The sequence below is a fragment of the Ictidomys tridecemlineatus genome, chromosome X (genome assembly GCF_052094955.1).
Source record: "Ictidomys tridecemlineatus isolate mIctTri1 chromosome X, mIctTri1.hap1, whole genome shotgun sequence".
Taxonomy (NCBI): domain Eukaryota; kingdom Metazoa; phylum Chordata; class Mammalia; order Rodentia; family Sciuridae; genus Ictidomys; species Ictidomys tridecemlineatus.
In genome coordinates this window covers 908,698-928,690 of record NC_135493.1, presented here as the reverse complement: position 1 = coordinate 928,690, position 19,993 = coordinate 908,698, and the positions used below count along the sequence as shown (strand labels likewise).

Here is a 19,993-nt window from a genome sequence, read left to right as displayed (position 1 = left end):
TAACAGGCCTACTGTCTGAGGGTCCTACTGTAGGTTCAGAAGAAACCATCCAAATGCACATGTATCACTATAAGGCTATATAGATCATAAAGAATGTGGCAAATATAGTACCATCAAAGGAAACTAATAAAACTTCAGTAATCAGTGCTAACAAAATGAAAATCCATGAATTATTTTTTAATGTTCATTTTTTTAGTTGTAGGTGGACACAATATCTTTATTTCATTTTTGGTTTTTTATGTGGTGCTGAGGATTGAAACTGGTGCCTCATGAGTGCTAGACAAGTGCTCTACCACTGAGTCACAACTCCAGCCCCTCTGAATTTTTTAACAAAGAATTCAAGATAATTGTTCAAAGAAGTTCAGTGAGAGGATGGGGGATGTAGCTCAGTGAGAAAGTGCTTGTTTGTCTTTCTTGCATGATCACAGTTCTGGGATCAATTCCAAGTACCAGCAAAAAAAGAAGAATTAATTTGACAATATAAGAGATTAGAGAACACAGATAATTAAGAAAATTAGGAATATATGAACAAAATGAGAAGTTTAATAAAGAAATAAAAACTATTAAAAAGAACCAAACTGAAATATTGACTATACAGAAAAATTTAAAAGTGGCTTTTGAGAACACATGTAATGTTGCAAAAGATGGAATAAAAACACTTGAATACAGATGACTTAAAATTGTCCATTTAGAGGGACAAAAAAATAAAAAAAACAGTGAAGAAAGCATATGGGACTTGTGAGATATTATCAAGCAAAATAATTGACAGATTATAGGAGTCTTAAAAGTTGAGAAAAAGGACAAAAGAAGGTTATTTAAAGAAATAATGGAATAGAGTTCCAAAGAGAGAACCAGCATGAAGAAAAAAAGGGGGATGCTACCGACCTGTGCTATGACAGTCTCCCGGAGTCCCAGCAACAAGATGGTAGCACACCCACCTTCTCTAGGCACAGATCTTACCACAGCGCCAACATGACAAGGTGCTGCATCTCCGCTGGGCCAGGTTTTCCCTCATCCCCAGCCCTGGGATTATCGTTCCTGTGCTGCCATGTTACACCTGGCAGTACCAACCTGGCTGCAGTGGGAAGGAGAATAGAGAGACCTGCGGACAGGTGGGTGCAGAGGCCAGGTTGTGGGGTAAAAGGGTTTGAGGGGAGGACGATGGTAGGCCATTCTTCAGTCCCCACCATCCTTCGTGAGCTCCGGCCTTTAGCGTTCTGGCGCCCGGAAAACCCTCACCCCCGCCTCCGCACGGGGACTTCGGGTTTCCTTTTCTGTGGTTGGGGTGCTGCTCTTTGTTTAGTGAGCACCAGCCTGGATGGCTATGCAAGAGCCCACAGTTGGTAGAACGTGATTTTTGTCCTTCCCAAGAGTTTGGTGGGCGCCCTTACTACTTGATACATATTTACATCAGTTTGTGTACATTTCAGTTCTGATCCCATGGATCAGTATGGACCTTTTCTATGTTGTGGGTGAAATTATGTGACATGTGATGAAGAAAACCATTCCATGAATTACTTTATAACCCAGAGTATATGATGATTCATACTTAAAAAGAGAATGCAGATTTGAAATGTAATTGTTTTCTTTTTTGGTTAGCTTCTGCCTCTCCAAGAGACAACTGTTTTGTAAACATTCTGTGGGAGCTGCATAATTGTTACCATAATTGCAGCCATTTCCTTTCTCCTATTCTCATTTTATGAATATTGTTCTTATTCCCAAGAAATAGAAACTAGAAATAGATAAAGGGAGATGCCAGTTTCCCTGTGCTCCTCTGAGAGATAGGAAAACTGCCTGTCTGTGTTCCCAAGAAACAAACTTGCCTTCCACAATATCAGGAGATGCTTACTTTGTCTGTCAGGACTAATCCCAAGTCTGTCAGGACTAATCCCACACCTAGCCCACGACCATGATTCCAGCCTCAAAAAGATAACATTAAAGGGGAGTTGCTGCTGCTCTCCCTCCTTGCTGCTGCTGTCCCTCTCTGCACACACCAGCCTTCTCAAGCTCCTGACAATGAGACCACTTTCTATCCCAGGGGTATATTACAATTTCACTAATGACAATACGGAAATTCAACAAATGACATCCTCTGACAATAAAATATACTTAAATTCTCAAAAAAAAGGAAAAGGACAAGAATGAAAAATAATGGATGAGAACTTTACAAACTTTCCAAATATAGGGTGGGAAATGCACATCTCAATTAATAAAATCCAGAGGTTTTATTACTAATAGTCTTTATCCTATTATAAATATTTATTTTAATTACATTACAAAAGTCAACATCACAAAATTAAATGATCAAAAAACAAACAAAAATTTGACAGCAAGATAAAACTTACTTATCATATATAAGGGACCTTTCATACATTACAGTACATTTCTCAGCAGAAATATTGCAGGCCAAGAAAGAGCAGGATGATATATCCAAAGTACTGAAACAAACAAATCCTGCCAAGAATACTTTTCTTGAAAAACTGTCCTTTAACAATGAAGAATAGGTAAAGACATCCAAACTCAATCACTAAAGAGGTTTGCTACTCCCATACCTGCCTTCTACTTGAAATAAAAACACACTAAACAACAACACAATCCCTAATGATATGTATGCAGACAACTTCAATCAAGAAACACTATAAACTAAATTTGACAACACATTAAAATAATTATAATGCATGAACTGGGATATATCCTTACAATGCAAGGGTGATTCAACATATACAACTCAACAACATGATATGCTGCTTTAAAATAATAAAACATTAAAACACCACAATTATCTCAATAGGTACATAAAAAGCATTTGACAAAATTCAACATCTATTATAATGGAAATTAAAGACAACACAGATAAGTAAAAGACATCCCATATTCATGGATCAGGAGAATTTCTCTTGTTAGGATATCCATACTACCTAATCTATAGATTCATTAAAATCCCTACCGAAATCCCAACAACATTTTATTACAAAAATAGGGGGGAAATCATAAAATTCATATGGAACCACAAACAGCCCTGAAAGTCAAAGAAATATGGAACAAGAAAAGAAAAACTTACAGGTGTCATACTTCCTGATTTCAATATATATTACAAGCCTATAGTAATTGTGACAGTACACTATTGTCATTAAAATAGATGTTATTAATCAATGGAACAGAGAACAAAAAAAAATTTATGCACTTACTGTCAAAAGATTTTTAACAAGGATGCCCAGAACATACAATGAAAAAAGATAGATTCTTCAATAAACAGTTTTGGGAATACAAAATATCCACATATAGAAAAAAATTGGTCCCTTTTCTCATACCATACATGAAATCAACCCAAAATGGAGGAAAACTTAATAAATAAGACCTGAAAGTATAAAACTTCTAGAAGAAAACATAGGATAAACGCTTACTGGGCTGGTGCTGTAGCTCAGTGGTAAAGTGCTTGCCTACCACACATGAGACACAGGGTTTAATCCTCAGCACCACATTAAAAATAAATAAGGGCTGGGGTTATGGCTCAGTGGTAGAACGCTTGTCTAGCATGTGTGAGGCCCTGGATTCAATCCTCAGTACCACATAAAAATAAATGAATAAATAAATTAATTAATTAATAAAAGATGCAGTTAGAAAATATTGTGCTAAGTAAGCCAATCCCAAAAAAACAAATGGCAAATGTTTTCTTGGATATAAGGATGCTGATCTATAATGGGGTGGATGGAGTAGGGGAGGAATGGAGGAACTTTAAATAGGGCAAAGCGGGGGAGGGAAAGGAGGGGGCATGGGAGTAGTAAAGATGGTGGAATGAGATGGACATCATTACCCTAAGTACATGTATGAAGACACAAATAGTGTGACTCTACTTTGTGTACAACCAGAGACATGAAAAATTGTGCTCTATATGTGTACTACGAATTGAAATGCATTCTGCTGTCATATATTGATGGAGTTGTCTGAGATCTTGAGGACTTGTGCTGGAACTACAGATGTTAAAGAGTTAATGTCCTCTGAGATCTTGGCAGGCCAGAGCAAGCAAGAATAGCAGACTGTTCTCAGGACATACTCAGTTAACATGAGCAGACTTGCCACAACTTCCTCTTGAGACTGTGGACATGCTTCATGTCTTTCCCTTGGGGTGGAGTTATTTGGGGAATGTTCCTGTTATCTTATGCTTAGCGGCTAGTATAGACCTAGGATAAAGACTAAGGAAATAAATGTAAATGTAGCATTATTTTAAAAAAGATATTTTAGTATTTTGTCTGCCTAACCTCAAGGTTGTATTCCACAGTTGAGAACCCACTGTAAATTTTAAAATGCTGTCCTTGCCAATAATAAACGTTCTTAGCTGCACCAAGCTTTGGATCCCCTGAGTCACTTCTTTCATCTCATTGGGGTCTTCAGTCCCCATCAAAAATGTATAACAAATTAGGGTAAATAACTTTTTCTTTAAAAAAGGGTATTATTTCCAACTACAACTAAAAAATAAATATTTTTTAAAAGCTTCTTGACATTGTTCTGGGAAATATTACTATTAATAATATTTAATAACAATATATACATTATATTATTACATATTATTAATTATATAATAATAATTATTACTGCATATCACACCCAAAACACAGGCAATAAAAGCAAAAAGAGACAAACAGGATTGTATCGAACTAAAAAACTTTTGAAAACAAACAAAACAATCTACAGAGATAAAAGAAAACTTATAGGAAAAGGAGAAAATATTTTCAATCCAAACATCTGATAAGGGCTTTGCTATGGTATGAATGTCTTCTCTAAAACACATGTTGAAAATTAATTGATGTTGTAACATTGTTGAGAGATGAGACCTTTAAGAGGTGATTAGATCACGAGGGCATGGCTAAATTAATAATATTATTGCAGGACTGGGTTAATGATAAAAGTACTAGAAAATGTTATAAGATTATTGACTGTGGAGTATATTAATTAGTGTATGTGTTAGATAAAGACTGTAAGTACTATGTCCATGATGCAATGTAAACTGCAAAACTTAGATAGATTTAAGTTAGTGATGTAAAAGTCTATACCCAGGCATAGATCCCAGACCTCACTCAGTTATCAGCTGCAAGCACAACCGAACTAGGACTTAAAATCCAGAATTCTGGGGCCAACAGGACAAATAAGACCCAGACAAATAGATCAAGACCTCTGTCACTGTTGTTCCCCCATAGCAGACTCCTTCAGCCCGGATCAAGTTCCAGTGACCTGGACTTAAGACATGTCACAGATGTTGCCTGGGACCCATGGGTGTAGACTCAGTTAGGACTTAGATTTAGGATGTGTTTATGAAGTGTGATGAGCATTAATAAAACAGATTTGATTGACTTTAACTGTGCCTCAGACTGAGTTGTAGAAACCACTCGTGACAGTTAGTATGAGAGGATTCTGATAAAGAATGAGTTCTTTCTCCCTCTCACCCCCTGCTCTCTCCCTCCTCTTATCACATGCATGCACTCACACTCATACCCTCTCACTATTTGGTAACTTCTATGATGTTATGACAGAGCAAGAAAGTCCTCACCAGATGCAGCCCTTTGATCTCAGACTTTTCATTCTCCTGAATTGTGAGAAATAAATACCTTTTATTTATGGATTATTCAGGCTGTGATATTCAATTATAGTGATGGAAAATGGACTAGGAGAGGATTAATATCCAAACAACTCAATAGCAAAAACAAAATACAACAAGTAATTCCTGTGGGAAGCCACTCCTGAGCTTTAGTGTCTTCACTTGGCCTTGAGCCAAGGAGATTTTGGTCTGGCATTGCACGCTATTTTGTGGCCCCTTTCACTTAATGGATTATGCAATGCACATGACTTCAATCTTCTCTGGTCTAGGAAGACTGCTGTTGGAGCTGTGGAATTGGGATGACCCACTGGAAACTGGACAGCCCACCTCCTACCTTATTTGGTGAAGAACATTCTGTAGAAAGCCTTTGAAGTTCCCCCAGAGAAATAAAGCAAACTCTGGCTCTTGAGCTCTTTCCAGTGTGGAACTCAACCCCTAAGGTCACAGAGCAGTCCTGCCACCACTTTCCAAAATTACTTCCTGTGTAGTGTGGTTTCTTCACTACTTCTTTTTCTTAGCTTAATTTCACAGCCAGCCTACCTCACACAAAGGAGATCCAAATTCCATCGCCACTGTGGGACGTGGGTGAAAAATTTCAATTAAAAACAGAAGAGAGCCCTGAATAATCATTTCTCAAAAGATATACAAAAGCCCTAAAGATATATAAAAAGGTGCTCAACATCACTATTATTCAGGAAAATGTAAGTTAAAACCACAAAGAAATATCCTCTTGAACCTGTTAGATAGCTATTAAAAAGACAAAATGTAATTAGGGCCTTGGCTGTAAACCCAGCAGCTCAGGAGGCTGAGACAGGAGGATCTTGAGTTCAAAGCCAGCCTCAGCAACTTAGTGAGGCACTAAGCAACTCAGTAAGACCCTGTCTCTAAATAAAACACAAATAAGGGCTGGGGATGTCGCTCAGTGGTCAAGTGCCCCTGAGTTCAATCTCTGGTACCAAAAGTCAATAAATAAATAAATAAATAAAAGATAATGGGTATTGGTGGAGGAAGAGAAACCTTTGTACACTCTTGGTGGACTACAGATTAATCCAGCCATTATGGAAAAGAGTATTGCCACTTCTTTTTTTAATATTTATTTTTTAGGTGGACACGATATCTTTATTTTACATTTATGTGGTGCTGAGGATTGAACCCAGTGCCTCATGCCTGCTAGACAAGCACTCTACCACTGAGCCACAACTCCAGCCCAACAGTATTGCCACTTCTCAAAAAAAAATAAAAAATAAAAATAGAACTACCATATGATTTCCAGCAATCCTACTTGTGGGTATATCCAACAGAAATGAAATTAGTATGTCTACACTCTCATGTTCACTGAACAATCATATATTATAATCAAGATACACTGTGTAAAAATTAATGAGATGCATGTTACTATCCAACATGTGGGGTTCAGGATTTTTTTTTTTTAACAGTAGAATGCTTTTTGACATATTGTACACAAATGGAGTGTAACTTCTCCTTCCTCTGGCTGTAGATGGTGCAGAGTCACTCCAGTAGTGTGATCATACATGTATATAGGGTGATAATGTCTCTTTCTACCACCCTTGCCATCCCCATAATCCCACCCCTCCCCTGACTCCCCTCTGCACAATCCTAAGTACCTTCACTCTTCCCTACTCTCCTGCCCCAGATCCATCCATATACTGACAAATGCCATAATTTCTTCTTGAAGACTAATATTCTGGGCTGGGGTTGTGGCTCAGAGGTAGATCGCTCGACTACCATGCACGAGGCACTGGGTTCGATCCTCAGCACCACATAAAAATAAAATAAAGGTATTGTTTAAAAAAGACTAACATTTCATTGTGTATATACACCATATTTTCTTTTTTTAAGAGAGAGAGATTTTTTTCAATATTTTTTTCAATAGTTTTCAGTGGACACAACATCTTGATTTTATTTTTATGTAGTGTGCTGAGGATCAAACCCAGTGCCCTGTGCATGCCAGGCGAGCGCACTACCGCTTGAGCCACATCCCCAGCCCCTACACCATATTTTCTTTATCCATTCATCTCTTGAAGGGCATCTAGGTTACTTCTATAGTTTAGCTATTGTGAATTGAGCTGCTATAAACATTGATGTGGCTGTGTCTCTTGTAGTATGCTGATTTTAAGTCCTTTGGGTATAAACTGAAGAGTGGGATAGCTGGGTCAAATAGTGGTTCTATTCTAAATTTTGTGAGAAATCTCAATACTGCTTTCCAAAGTGGTTGCACCAATTTGCAATCCCATCAACAATGTATCACTGTACTTTTTTCCCCACATCTTTGCCAACACTTATTATTGCTTGTCTTCTTGATAATTACCATTCTGACTGGAGTGAGATGAAATCTTTGATTAGTTTTGATTTACATTTCTCTGACTGCAGAGATGATGAACACTTTTTCATATGTTTATTGATCAACTGTATTTCTTCTTCTGAGAAGTATCTGTTCAGTTTCTTAGCCCATTTATTGATTGGGTTGTTTGATTTTTTTGGTGTAAAGTCTTTTGAGTTCTTTATATATCGAGATTTGTGCTCTGAGGTGCATGTGGTAAAGATTTCCTCCCATTCTGTAGGCTCTCTCTTCACATTATTTATTGTTTCCTTTGCTGAGAAGAAGTTTTTTAGTTTGAATCCATCCCATTTATTCATTAACTTCATTTTATTTATTTATTTTTATGTGGTGCTGAGGATCAAACCCAGTGCCTCACACATGCTAGGCAAGCGCTCTAACACTGAGATACAACCCCAGCCCCTATTAATTGATTCTTATTTTTACTTCCTGTGCTTTAGGAGTCTTGTTAAGAAACTCATGTCCTAAGCCAACCTGATGAAGATTTGAGCCTACTTTTTCTTCTATTAGGCACAGGGTCTCTGTTCTAGTGCCTAAGTCTTTAACTCACTTTGAGTTGACTTTTGTGCAGGGTGAGAGATAAAGGTTTAGTTTTCCCAGCACCATTTATTGAAGAGGCTATCTTTTCTCCATTGTAAGTTTTGGCACTTTTGTCTAGTAAAGAGAACCATATTTATGTAGGTTTGTCTCTGTGTCTTCTATTTTGTACTATTGGTCTATATGTCTATTTTGGTACTAATACCATGCTATTTCTGTTTCTATTGCTCTATAGTATGGTTTAAGGTCTGGTGTGCTGATGCCTCCTGCTTCACTCTTTTTGCTGAGGATTGCTTTGGCTGTTCTAGGTATCTTATTTTTCCAAATGTTTCTCATGATTACTTTTTCTAGTTCTATGAAGAATGTCATTGGGATTTTAATTTGAATTGCATTAAATTTGTATAATAGTTTTGGTAATATGGCCATTTTAACTATATTAATTCTGCCTATCTAAGAGCATGGGAGGTCTTTTCATCTTCTAAGACATTCAATTTCTTTCTTTAGTGTTCCATAATTTTCATGGTAGAGGTCTTTCACCTCTTTTGTTAGATTGATTTCCAAGTATTGTCTTTTATTTATTTGTTTGTTTGTTTATTTATTTATTTATTTATTTTGACATGCTTGGTATCTGCAGAAAAATATATGCCATGTTGAAGACAACTGGAACACAGTTTGAGAAATATGCTAGTAATACCAATTCAGAAGGCCAAGATTTAACCATGGCATATAGCATTAGAAAAGTTGAAAATGATCTCTCTCATAGAATATCTGAGATTTTGTATTTGCTTAAATATCATACAATAAGAATAAAACCAGGAGTGTACTTTGGAGTTACAGTGTTAGGGAAATTTTTAAAAAATGTTCTGCCAGGCAACAATTTTTGATCCTATAAAATAGAAAATACTAATAAGTGTATGGCATTGTTCCTAAAAAAAAGTTACATCTGAAATCACAGCTTTCCTTGTTGTAAATATATCTGCATTTTTGTGTTAAGATAGGATGAATCACATATATAAATTATAGGACTTTAAAGATTCACCAAGGATTTTCTTATTTTCCCCTGTTTTCCTATACATTTACAGGGAAACCTAACTTTTTAAAATTGCCTTTAGATTTGGCCCTTGCAGAAGACCACCAATTTCCTCTGTCTGGCCATCTCCTACATAAGCAAGCACTGGAAGCTTTTGGTGGCCTCAATTTTATTTCTTACTGATTAAAACAACAAATACATAGTCTGACCCAGAAAGGGATAATTTGCTATTCCAGAAAAAAAAAACACTTAAAGCACTATATATATTGACTTTCCCTTCATCTGTTACTCAATTTTTGTGCCTGGATTAGAAATCTGCTTGGGAAGACAATGTATTAAATCAACAAAGAGTTAATCACTACACAAGTCCTAGATTTCATGTATTATGTGCCAGGCACTGTGTTAGGAGGCTTCACTAGTGAACTATACTAAATGTTTAAAGAAAGATTAATATAAACCCTTCCCAAACGCTTCTAAAAGAGAGAAACTTCCTAACTCCTAGTATGAGGCCAGCATTATCTGGATATAAAAGTCAGATAAACACATCACAAGGAAAAAAAATTACAATCCAATATTTCTAATGGATACAGATTTAAAAATCCTCAACCAAATAAGAACAAACCAAATCCAGCAGCACATTACTAAGATTTTTTTCTTTGCTTAAGTGGAAATTTTCCCAGGAATGCATGAGAAACATTTTACCAATGTTAACAACACATTAGTAAAATCTAGGTGGAAACACCCATAAGTTCATCTATGTTGGGGCAGAAAAATTGTCTCATAAAACTGAACAGAGTTTCATGATTAAAAACCATAATCAAACTAGAAAAAGGAAAATTTGTCAATGTGATAAAAAGCAAAAGTAACATCATACTCAATGGAGTAAGAATGAAAAGTTTCCTCTAACATGAATAATAAGATAACAATGCTGGCTTAACTGTTTCTATTCAAAATTGTACTAGAAATTCTAGCAAGAGAAGGTAAGCAAGAAAAAGAAGAAAAAGTCATCCACATTGGAAAAGAAGAAGTAAAACTACCTTATTCTCATATTATATAAGCTTATATACAGAAAATCTTAAACAATCCACAAAAGCACAATTAGAGTTGATAAATTAATTCAGTGAAAATACAAGACTAAAATATAGAAGTCAGTTGTATTTCTGTACATTATAAATGAAATCTGGTTCAAACAAAATAATTCTACTTAAAATAGCATGAAGAAGAATAAAATACTCATAAATAAATTTATTCAAGGAGGTGTGACACTTATCAATGGAAAATGCCAAGCCATTGTTAAAGATATTAATGATTGTTGAGAGCTACAGCCGAAGGGGTCCCAGCAAACTTTCAGCTGCCAGCAAACTTCCAGCTGCCAGCTGATTGGCTCACAGTGGCCCCAGAAACTTCTATCTGCCAACTGATTGGCTCCTCTGCGGTGATGCTCATTGGACTGTTTCCCCGCCCTTTCAGACCACGGAGCTGTCATTGGGGAACTTTTTTTGGCTCCGCCCACACAACCCAGCCAATTGGCCTCAAGAGCAGGAGGAGTGGGGGAGGTGGAGAGGCTTGTGGGAAGCCGGTGGTGGCAGTTGGGCTCTGAGGGTTTTTCCTGAGGAGCTGTTTTGTTTGGTGTGTGTGGTTCTAAAAATAAAGTTAGTTTCTTTTGACAAGTGGCTCCTGAATCGTGCCCAGCCAAACTGCGGCATTTGGTGGCCCACACGGGGAGCGACTGAGGGTAAGTGAACTGCTCACCCCTGAGGGCGGGGCGAGAGGATGGGGAGCCATTTTAAGATTCCTCTTTTGTTTTGCTTCACTTTTGTTTTAAGTTGCCTGTCCCTGGAGATGAGTGAGACGGAAGAAAAACCGCTCACATCTGAGGAAAAACTATTTCCGTCTGAGGAACAGATAGGGAGAAAGGCTGTAATGATTTTTTGTTGTTCCATTTTTATCTCATTCTATCTCGGTTTCGTTTGGCATCATCTTGTTGGGTTGTATTACAGTAGAAATACGGGATCAGAAATTAGCAAAAAACAAACCGAAAGAGTGTTAAGTAAATTGTTAGAGGAAGGAGGCTTCCCAGTAAAATCAAGAGCAGTCAGGGCATACGTTGATACAATACAAAAATGTAGCCCATGGCTTTTTAAGGAGGAGTTGTTAGATATATCACAATGGAACCATCATGGTGAAGATTTAAAAAGAATAGAAAAGAAAAGCCCAGGGACTCTGCCAGTTGGCACATTGTCATTGTGGACGTTAGTATCTGCTTTGCTTAGTCCAAAGCCTTCAGTTCAGACAATGGTAGAGGAAGGAGAAGACATATTGATTCAAGTAAAAGAGAAGGTCTCTCAAGTTAGTCAGAAAGAGGAAAAGATTCAAGAAAAAGAGAAGGTCTCTCAAGTTAGACAGAGGAAAAGATTCAAGTAAAAGAGAAGGTCTTTCGAGCTAGTCAGACAGAGGAAGGAAGTTTAGAGCAGAAAAAGCCATCAGGGGAAAAGTTACCACAGGAGACTGTTACTAAAACATTTCTAACACCAGAGGGCGTAAGTGTCCAACCAACAGCGCCACCTCCATATGCTGGGAGGCTCCCAACCCCTGCAGTTGATAGTTGGGATCCTGAGACAGGATCTCAAGTAGTAGCATGCCCTGTATTTGAGGTAGGAGGGCAGCGAATTTACCATGCTTTAAATTTCAAAACAGTGAAGCAGCTAAAAGAGGCTGTAACAACCTATGGTCCTCAAGCACCCTTCACTGTAAACTTAGTCGAATCCATTAACAACTTGAACATGACGCCAGCAGATTGGGCTAATATGTGTAAAGCTGTGCTAAATGGAGGACAATACCTGTTATGGAAGGTTGCCAATGAGGAAGTTTGCAAGGAGACGGCTAGGCGAAATGCAGCAGCTGGTTATCCTCAGAGAAATCTAGATATGTTGTTAGGAAAGGGACCTTATGAGAATCAGCAGCGACAAATTGCATATTATCCTGGCGTATACGCACATATTGCTGTAGAGGCGATTAGGGCATGGAAGACTTTACAAGGACATGGAGGTTTACAAGGTCAATTATCTAAGGTAATACAAGGAGCTAATGAACCTTATGCTGAATTTGTAGATAGGCTTATTCAAACAGCTACCAGAGTTTTTGGGAATACAGAACAAGCAATGCCATTAATAAAACAACTGGCTTATGACCAAGCAAATTGTTGGTGCAGAGATATCATTAGACCATGGAAACATGAAGATTTAAACACATATATTAAATTATGTAGAGACATTAATGAACAAGAGCAAGTCATGGCAGCTGCAGTAAAACAGGCTTTAGATTCCAGGCCAAGAACATGTTACAATTGTGAACAAACAGGATATTTTAAAAGGAATTGCCCCATAGGAGGAAGGTTTAACAAAACTAGGTATCAAAGGAGTAGAATACTGGGTATTTGCCCACGATGCTGTAGAGGAAGACATTGGGCTAATGAATGCCATTCTCAAACCACCATAGAGGGTACTCCATTATCAAAAAACGAACAAGGACCAGGTGTTTATCCACGATATCGTGGAGAAAGGCATCGGGCTCCATTGCCAAAAAATGGACAGGGGGGCCCAATGCTCCAGGGCCCAAAACCACAAATATACGGAGCACTGGAGGAACCCAGCAACCCCATCAGGGTAGTGCCCAGGACACATTGTCCATCAGATCCCTCATCATACAAACCAGAGGGAGCACAGGGTTGGACATCTGCGCCTCCGCCAGATCAGTACTAACTCCAGAGATGGGAGTTCAAATCATTCCCACAGGGGTAAAAGGACCTCTTCCCAAAGGAACAGTAAGCTTATTATTGGGATGCAGCTCTTCTACTCTAAAAGGACTTATGATAAGTCCTGGGGTAATTGATCCCAATTATAAAGGTGAAATAAAAATTATAGCCAGTTCTCCAAGGGGTATATCAGAATTTCACCAGGAGATAGAATAGCACAGTTACTAATAATACCAAGCCTACATGATAAGTTTTCCAGTCGTGCTGTAGAAAGAGGTTCCAAGGGATTAGGCTCCACAGGTGTAGATTGGGCTATGCTTTCTTTAAATTTAGATTCTCGCCCCATGCTAAAACTAAATATTCCAGGACATGAATTTAATGGGCTACTGGATACAGGTGCAGATCTTAGCATCATCTCTCGTCAAGAATGGCCAAAACATTGGCCATTACAACAAGCTACTCAAACGCTTCGAGGCCTAGGAGTGGTGACTAATCCCCATAGAAGTGCAATGGTATTAGATTGGAAGGATCCTGAAGGATGTGAAGGAACTATACAGCCATATGTATTGGATCATCTTCCCGTAAATTTATGAGGACAAGATGTCCTAGATCAATTAGGTTTGACATTAACAAATAACATCAACCAAAATGCACGCACTATTATGGCTAAACAAGGTTTTAGGCAAGGAAAAAGATTAGAAAAACAAGAACAAGGTATAGCAGCACCAATACAAATAGATCAAGGAACAGACAGACATGGGTTGGATTTTCAGAAAGGGCCACTGAGACAATAAAAATTACTTGGAAATCAGAAAGACCAGTATGGGTTCCTCAGTGGCCCCTGACTAAAGAAAAGATACAAGCAGCCCATGACCTGGTCAAACAACAAGTAGCAGAAGGACATATACAACCTTCTGTATCTCCCCATAATACTCCCATTTTTGTCATCAAAAAGAAATCTGGTAAATGGAGATTATTGCAAGATTTAAGAGCAATTAATAATGAGATGGTTATTATGGGACCTGCTCAATCAGGGATTCCTCAATTGTCTGCTTTGCCAAAAACTTGGTATGTTTTAGTTATTAAAGATTGGGTTTTTTTTTCACTTCCAATTCATTCTGAGGATAGTCCACGTTTTGCATTTACTATCCCTGCACTGAATCATGAAGGTGCTGATCAGAGATATGAATGGAAAGTACTCCCTCAAGGGATGGCTAATAGCCCAACTATGGGTCAAATTTATGTTAACAAAGTAATCCAGCCACTTAGAAATCAAAATCCTGAACTACAAATATTTCACTATATGGATGATGTATTATTAACACACAAGGCTAAAAACATATTGCTAGATTGTTATGCCACACTTACAAACTTATTAAAAAATTATAATCTAGAGATAGCAATAGATAAACTACAATTAAATTTTCCATTTAATTATTTAGGAGTTCTATTATCCTCAACCATAGTCCGTCCACCAAAAATTCAAATACGAGTAGATCAACTCAAATCACTTAATGACTTTCAAAAGTTATTAGGAGACATAAATTGGATAAGGCCTTATCTAGGTATACCAACAGGAGAGTTGGGACCTTTATTTGATATCCTAAAAGGTCCATCAGATCCAAATTCACCCCGAAAGTTAACACCTGAAGCAAGAAAGGCATTAAAAATCATTGAAACATATATGGAAAATATGCATTTCAATAGAATTGATATAAGTTTCCCTTTATTATTTATTGTACTACCAACATAAAATATTCCTATAGGAGTATTTTGGCAAGAAGGTCCATTATTATGGATACATTTATCTTATTCTCCTAACACTATTCTTACTAGGTATCCTGAGGCTATAGGACAATTAATACTCAAAGGAATAAAAGCAGCAAAGGGAGTGTTTGGAATTTCTCCCAATAAAATTATTACTCCATATACTATGAATCAAATTGATGAGTTAGCTAATGAGTTAAATACTTGGGCAATAATCATGTGCAAATCTAATGTTTCATTTGATAACCACTTACCATCTAATCCTTTATTGTCTTTTTAGTCATTGCATCCTGTAATTTCTCCAAAAATGACAAGAAAAACACCTATCATGAATGCTCCAAATATATTCACTGATGGGTCAAATAATGGTACAGCAGCAATACTTACACCTGATCAAACTTTTGCATTTCTAGTACCCAAACAATCAGCTCAAAAGATAGAGCTTAAGGCAGTATTACAAGCTTTTGTGATGTTTAAAGATTCGGTATTTAATTTATTTTCTGATAGTCAGTATATAGTTAATGCTATAGTATCCCTTGAAGATGCTGGTAGGATTTCACCTTCCTCTACTGTTTTCTTTTTGCTTTCCACTATACAAAGTCTAATCTGGGGCAGAAAAGATCCATTCTTTATAGGACATATCAGGGCACATACAGGATTGCCTGGTGCCCTTAGTTTGGGCAATGATTTAGCAGATAAAACTACACATGACATACATATTTTCTCTACACTAGAAGACGCTACAAATTTTTATAAATCCTTCCATGTCAATGCTAATACTTTACAAAAGCATTTTAAAATAACTAAGGAACAAGCTAGACAAATAATAAAACAATCTCAAAATTGTGTGACCTTTTTACCACAATTTAATCTTGGAGTCAATCCTAGAGGATTGATACCTAACCATATTTGGCAGATGGATGTCACACACTTGCCAGAATTTGGAAAATTAAAATATTTTCATGTTACAGTTGATACTTCTTCTGGATTTTTGATGGGCTCCCTTCATGCCGGAGAAAAAACTACAGATGTTATAGCTCATTGCTTACAAAATTTTGCCACTGTGGGCGTTCCCAAACAGTTAAAAACAGATAATGGCCCTGGCTATACTTCTACCTCTTTTAAACAATTTTGCTCATCATTTGGCATTACTCATATAACAGGAATCCCATACAATCCACAGGGACAAGGCATAGTTGAAAGAGCTCATCAAACTCTTAAAATGTACTTATTAAAGCAAAAAGACAGAATTGGGAAGGGGTATATATTCCTCAAAGATAAACTTAAAATAACCCTTTTTACTCTAAACTTTTAAAATTTGGATTCATCAGGGCTTAGTGCTGGAGAAAGGCATATGTGTCCAAAAAATGTACATAAGCCCAAGGTACTTTGGAAGGATATTCTAACAGGACAATGGAACTTAAAAAGAATGACAAAGTTGGACAAACATATTAAATATAATAAAGGGTAAAGAAATAAACCAATAGATGCATTCATCAGTATGGGGGGGGGCAAAACTTAGAAAAAGTATTCAAATGGAAACTTGTAAGGGAATACTCATTGTAGCATTAGGTGATCTAGGGGATCAAAATATACAATCCTAAAACATGCCATCCTGGTATACTGAAGGGCACTATGACTTTTTTTTTCCTGAAAGGAGATGATATTTTTATATATCCTTTCTGCATCCAGAGGAAAGAAGATGTTTGTATTACCAGAGATGAGGAGTTTAGGAAAAGCAAAACCTGTACAAAAATTGCTAAAATAACCATTAACTTCCTATTGACTTTTACAAAATTTAATATCCTGACCCAAGCCCTCTGTATTGTCATGTATTCAGTATTTACTAGTTTGTCCAACATAACATACACACATTTGCCTGTAACTGCTTCTCTGGGTGTTCATTTTTCTTGCAAGGGCTCCCATGTCAATATAAAACTTAGTCCCATTTGTTGATTCTTGTTATTAACTCTTGTGCTATGGGTGTCCTATTAAGGAATTTGGAGCCCAACCCCACAGTATGTAGATCATAGCCAACTTTTTTCTTCTATCAGATGCAGAGTCTCTGATTTGATATCAAGCTCCTTGATCCATTTTGAGTTAACTTTTGTGCATGGTGAGAGGAGGGGATTTAGTTTCATTTTGTTGCATATGGATTTCCAGTTTTCCCAGCACCATTTGTTGAAGATGCTATCCTTCCTCCATTGCATGCTTTTAGCCCCTTTATCAAATATAAGAAAGTTGCAGTTTTGTGGATTGGTCTCTGTGTCCTCTATTCTGTACCATTGGTCCACCCGCCTGTTTTGGTACCAGTACCATGCTGGTTTTGTTACTATTGCTTTGTAGTATAGTTTGAGGTCTGGTATTGCTATGCCGCCTGATTCACACTTCCTGCCTAGAGTTCCTTTTGCTATTCTGGGTCTTTTATTTTTCCATATGAATTTCATGATTGCTTTATCTATTTCTACAAGAAATGCCATTGGGATTTTGATTGGCATCTCATTAAACCTGTAGAGAACTTTTGGTAATATCGCCATTTTGATGATGTTAGTTCTGCCTATCCATGAACAGGGCATATGTTTCCATTTCTAAGATCTTCTTCTATTTCTCTCTTTAATGTTCTGTACTTTTCATTGTATAAATCTTTCACCTCTTTTGTTACGTTGATTCCCAAGTATTTTATTTTTTTTGAGGATATTGTGAATGGGGTGTTTTTCCTCATTTCTGTTTCAGAAGTTTTGTCGCTGATATACAGAAATGCCTTTGATTTATGCGTGTTGATTTTATGTCCTGCCACTTTGCTGAATTCATTTATTAGTTCTAGTAGTTTTTTTGTAGACCCTTTTGGCTCTTCTAGGTATAGAATCATGTCATCTGCAAATAGTGATAATTTAAGTTCTTCTTTTCCTATTTTTATGCCTTTAATTTCTTTCATCTGTCTAATTGCTCTGGCCAGTGTTTCGAGAACTATGTTGAACAGAAGTGGCGAGAGAGGGCATCCCTGTCTTGTTTCAGATTTTAGAGGGAATGCCTTCAATTTTTCTCCATTCAGAATGATGCTAGCCTGAGGCTTAGCATATATTGCTTTTACAATGTCGAGGTAAGTTCCTGTTATCCCTAGTTTTTCTAATGTTTTGAACATAAAGGGATGCTGTACTTTGTCGAATGCTTTTTCTGCATCTATCGAGATGATCATCATATGGTTCTTATCTTTAATAACAAGAATTAACAAATGGGACTTACTCAAACTAACAAGTTTTTTCTCAGCAAGAGAAACAATAAGAGAGGTAAATAGGGAGCCTACATCCTGGGAACAAATTTTTACTCCTCACACTTCAGATAGAGCCCTAATATCCAGAGTATACAAAGAACTCAAAAAATTAAACAATAAGAAAATGAATAACCCAATCAACAAATGGGCCAAGGACCTGAACAGACACTTCTCAGAGGAGGACATAAAATCAATCAACAAGTACATGAAAAAATGCTCACCATCTCTAGCAGTCCGAGAAATGCAAATCAAAACCACCCTAAGATACCATCTCACTCCAGTAAGATGGGCAGCCATTAGGAAGTCAAACAACAAGTGCTGGCGAGGATGTGGGGAAAAGGGTACACTTGTACATTGCTGGTGGGGCTGCAAATTGGTGCAGCCAATTTGGAAAGCAGTATGGAGATTTCTTGGAAAGCTGGGAATGGAACCACTATTTGACCCAGCTATTCCCCTTCTCGGTCTATTCCCTAAAGACCTAAAAAGAGCATACTACAGGGACACTGCTACATCGATGTTCATAGCAGCACAATTCACAATAGCAAGATTGTGGAACCAACCTAGATGGTCTTCAATAGATGAATGGATAAAAAAAATGTGGCATTCATACACAATGGAGTATTACTCTGCATTAAAAATGACAAAATCATAGAATTTGGAGGGAAATGGATGGCATTAGAGCAGATTATGCTAAGTGAAGCTAGCCAATCCCTAAAAAACAAATACCAAATGACTCCTTTGATATAAGGGGAGTAACCAAGGACAGGGTAGAAACGAAGAGCTTGAGAAGAAGATTTACATTAAACAGGGATGAGAGGTGGGAGGGAAAGGGAGTGAGAAGGAAAACCGCATGGAAATGGAAGGTGATCCTCAGGGTTATACAAAATTACATATAAGAGGAAAGGAGGGGTAAGACAAGATAATACAAGTGGAAGAAATGATTTACAGTAGAGGGGGTAGAGAGAGAAAAGGGGAGGGGAGGGGAGGGGAGATAGTAGAGAATAAGATAGACAGCAGAATACATCAGTCACTAGAACGGCAATATGTAAATCAATGGAAGGGTAACTGATGTGATACAGCAATCTATATACGGGGTAAAATTGGGAGTTCATAACCCACTTGAATCAAACTGTGAAATATGATATATTAAGAACTATGTAATGTTTTGAACGACCAACAATAAAAAAAGAAAAAAAATAAAGTAAACAAAGCTAAAAATAAATGTAGAAAAAAAATTTAAAAAAATAAAAAATAAACTTAGTAAATAAAATTTGTGTGGTCTTGCCTTATTAGAATGTATTAAGTCCTGGTTGGATACCCTAACAAGGTAGGGAGAAATTTTTTCCTCTTCCATAGTCAAAGTCACCCAGCTATCCATTAACTGATGAGTGGATACACAAAATGTGGTGTATGCATACAATGGAGTATTATTCAGGTGTGAAAAGGTACAAAGTGCTGATTCGTGCTGCAACGTGGATGAACCCTCATGCTAAGCGAATGCAGTTGGGCACGAAAGGCCACACATTTAACTCTGATTGCACGTATAGTTTCCGTCCAGCATAGGCAATTCTCTATGGTAAGAAAGCACGTTAGTGGCTGCCAGGGGCCCTCAGGAGCAATGTATGTGTGCACGCGCAGGTGTGCACACGCAAGAGCGAGGGGGGGTGGGGGGAGGGGAAGAC

General features: G+C 37.3%; 1 protein-coding gene across 7 annotated transcripts in view; it reads right to left on the bottom strand.

Annotated features, from left to right (window-relative positions):
* Positions 1–19,993, bottom strand: part of F8 (coagulation factor VIII) — a 109,373-nt gene that overhangs the window by 19,292 nt on the left and 70,088 nt on the right. The gene's annotated exons all lie outside the window — the stretch shown is intronic.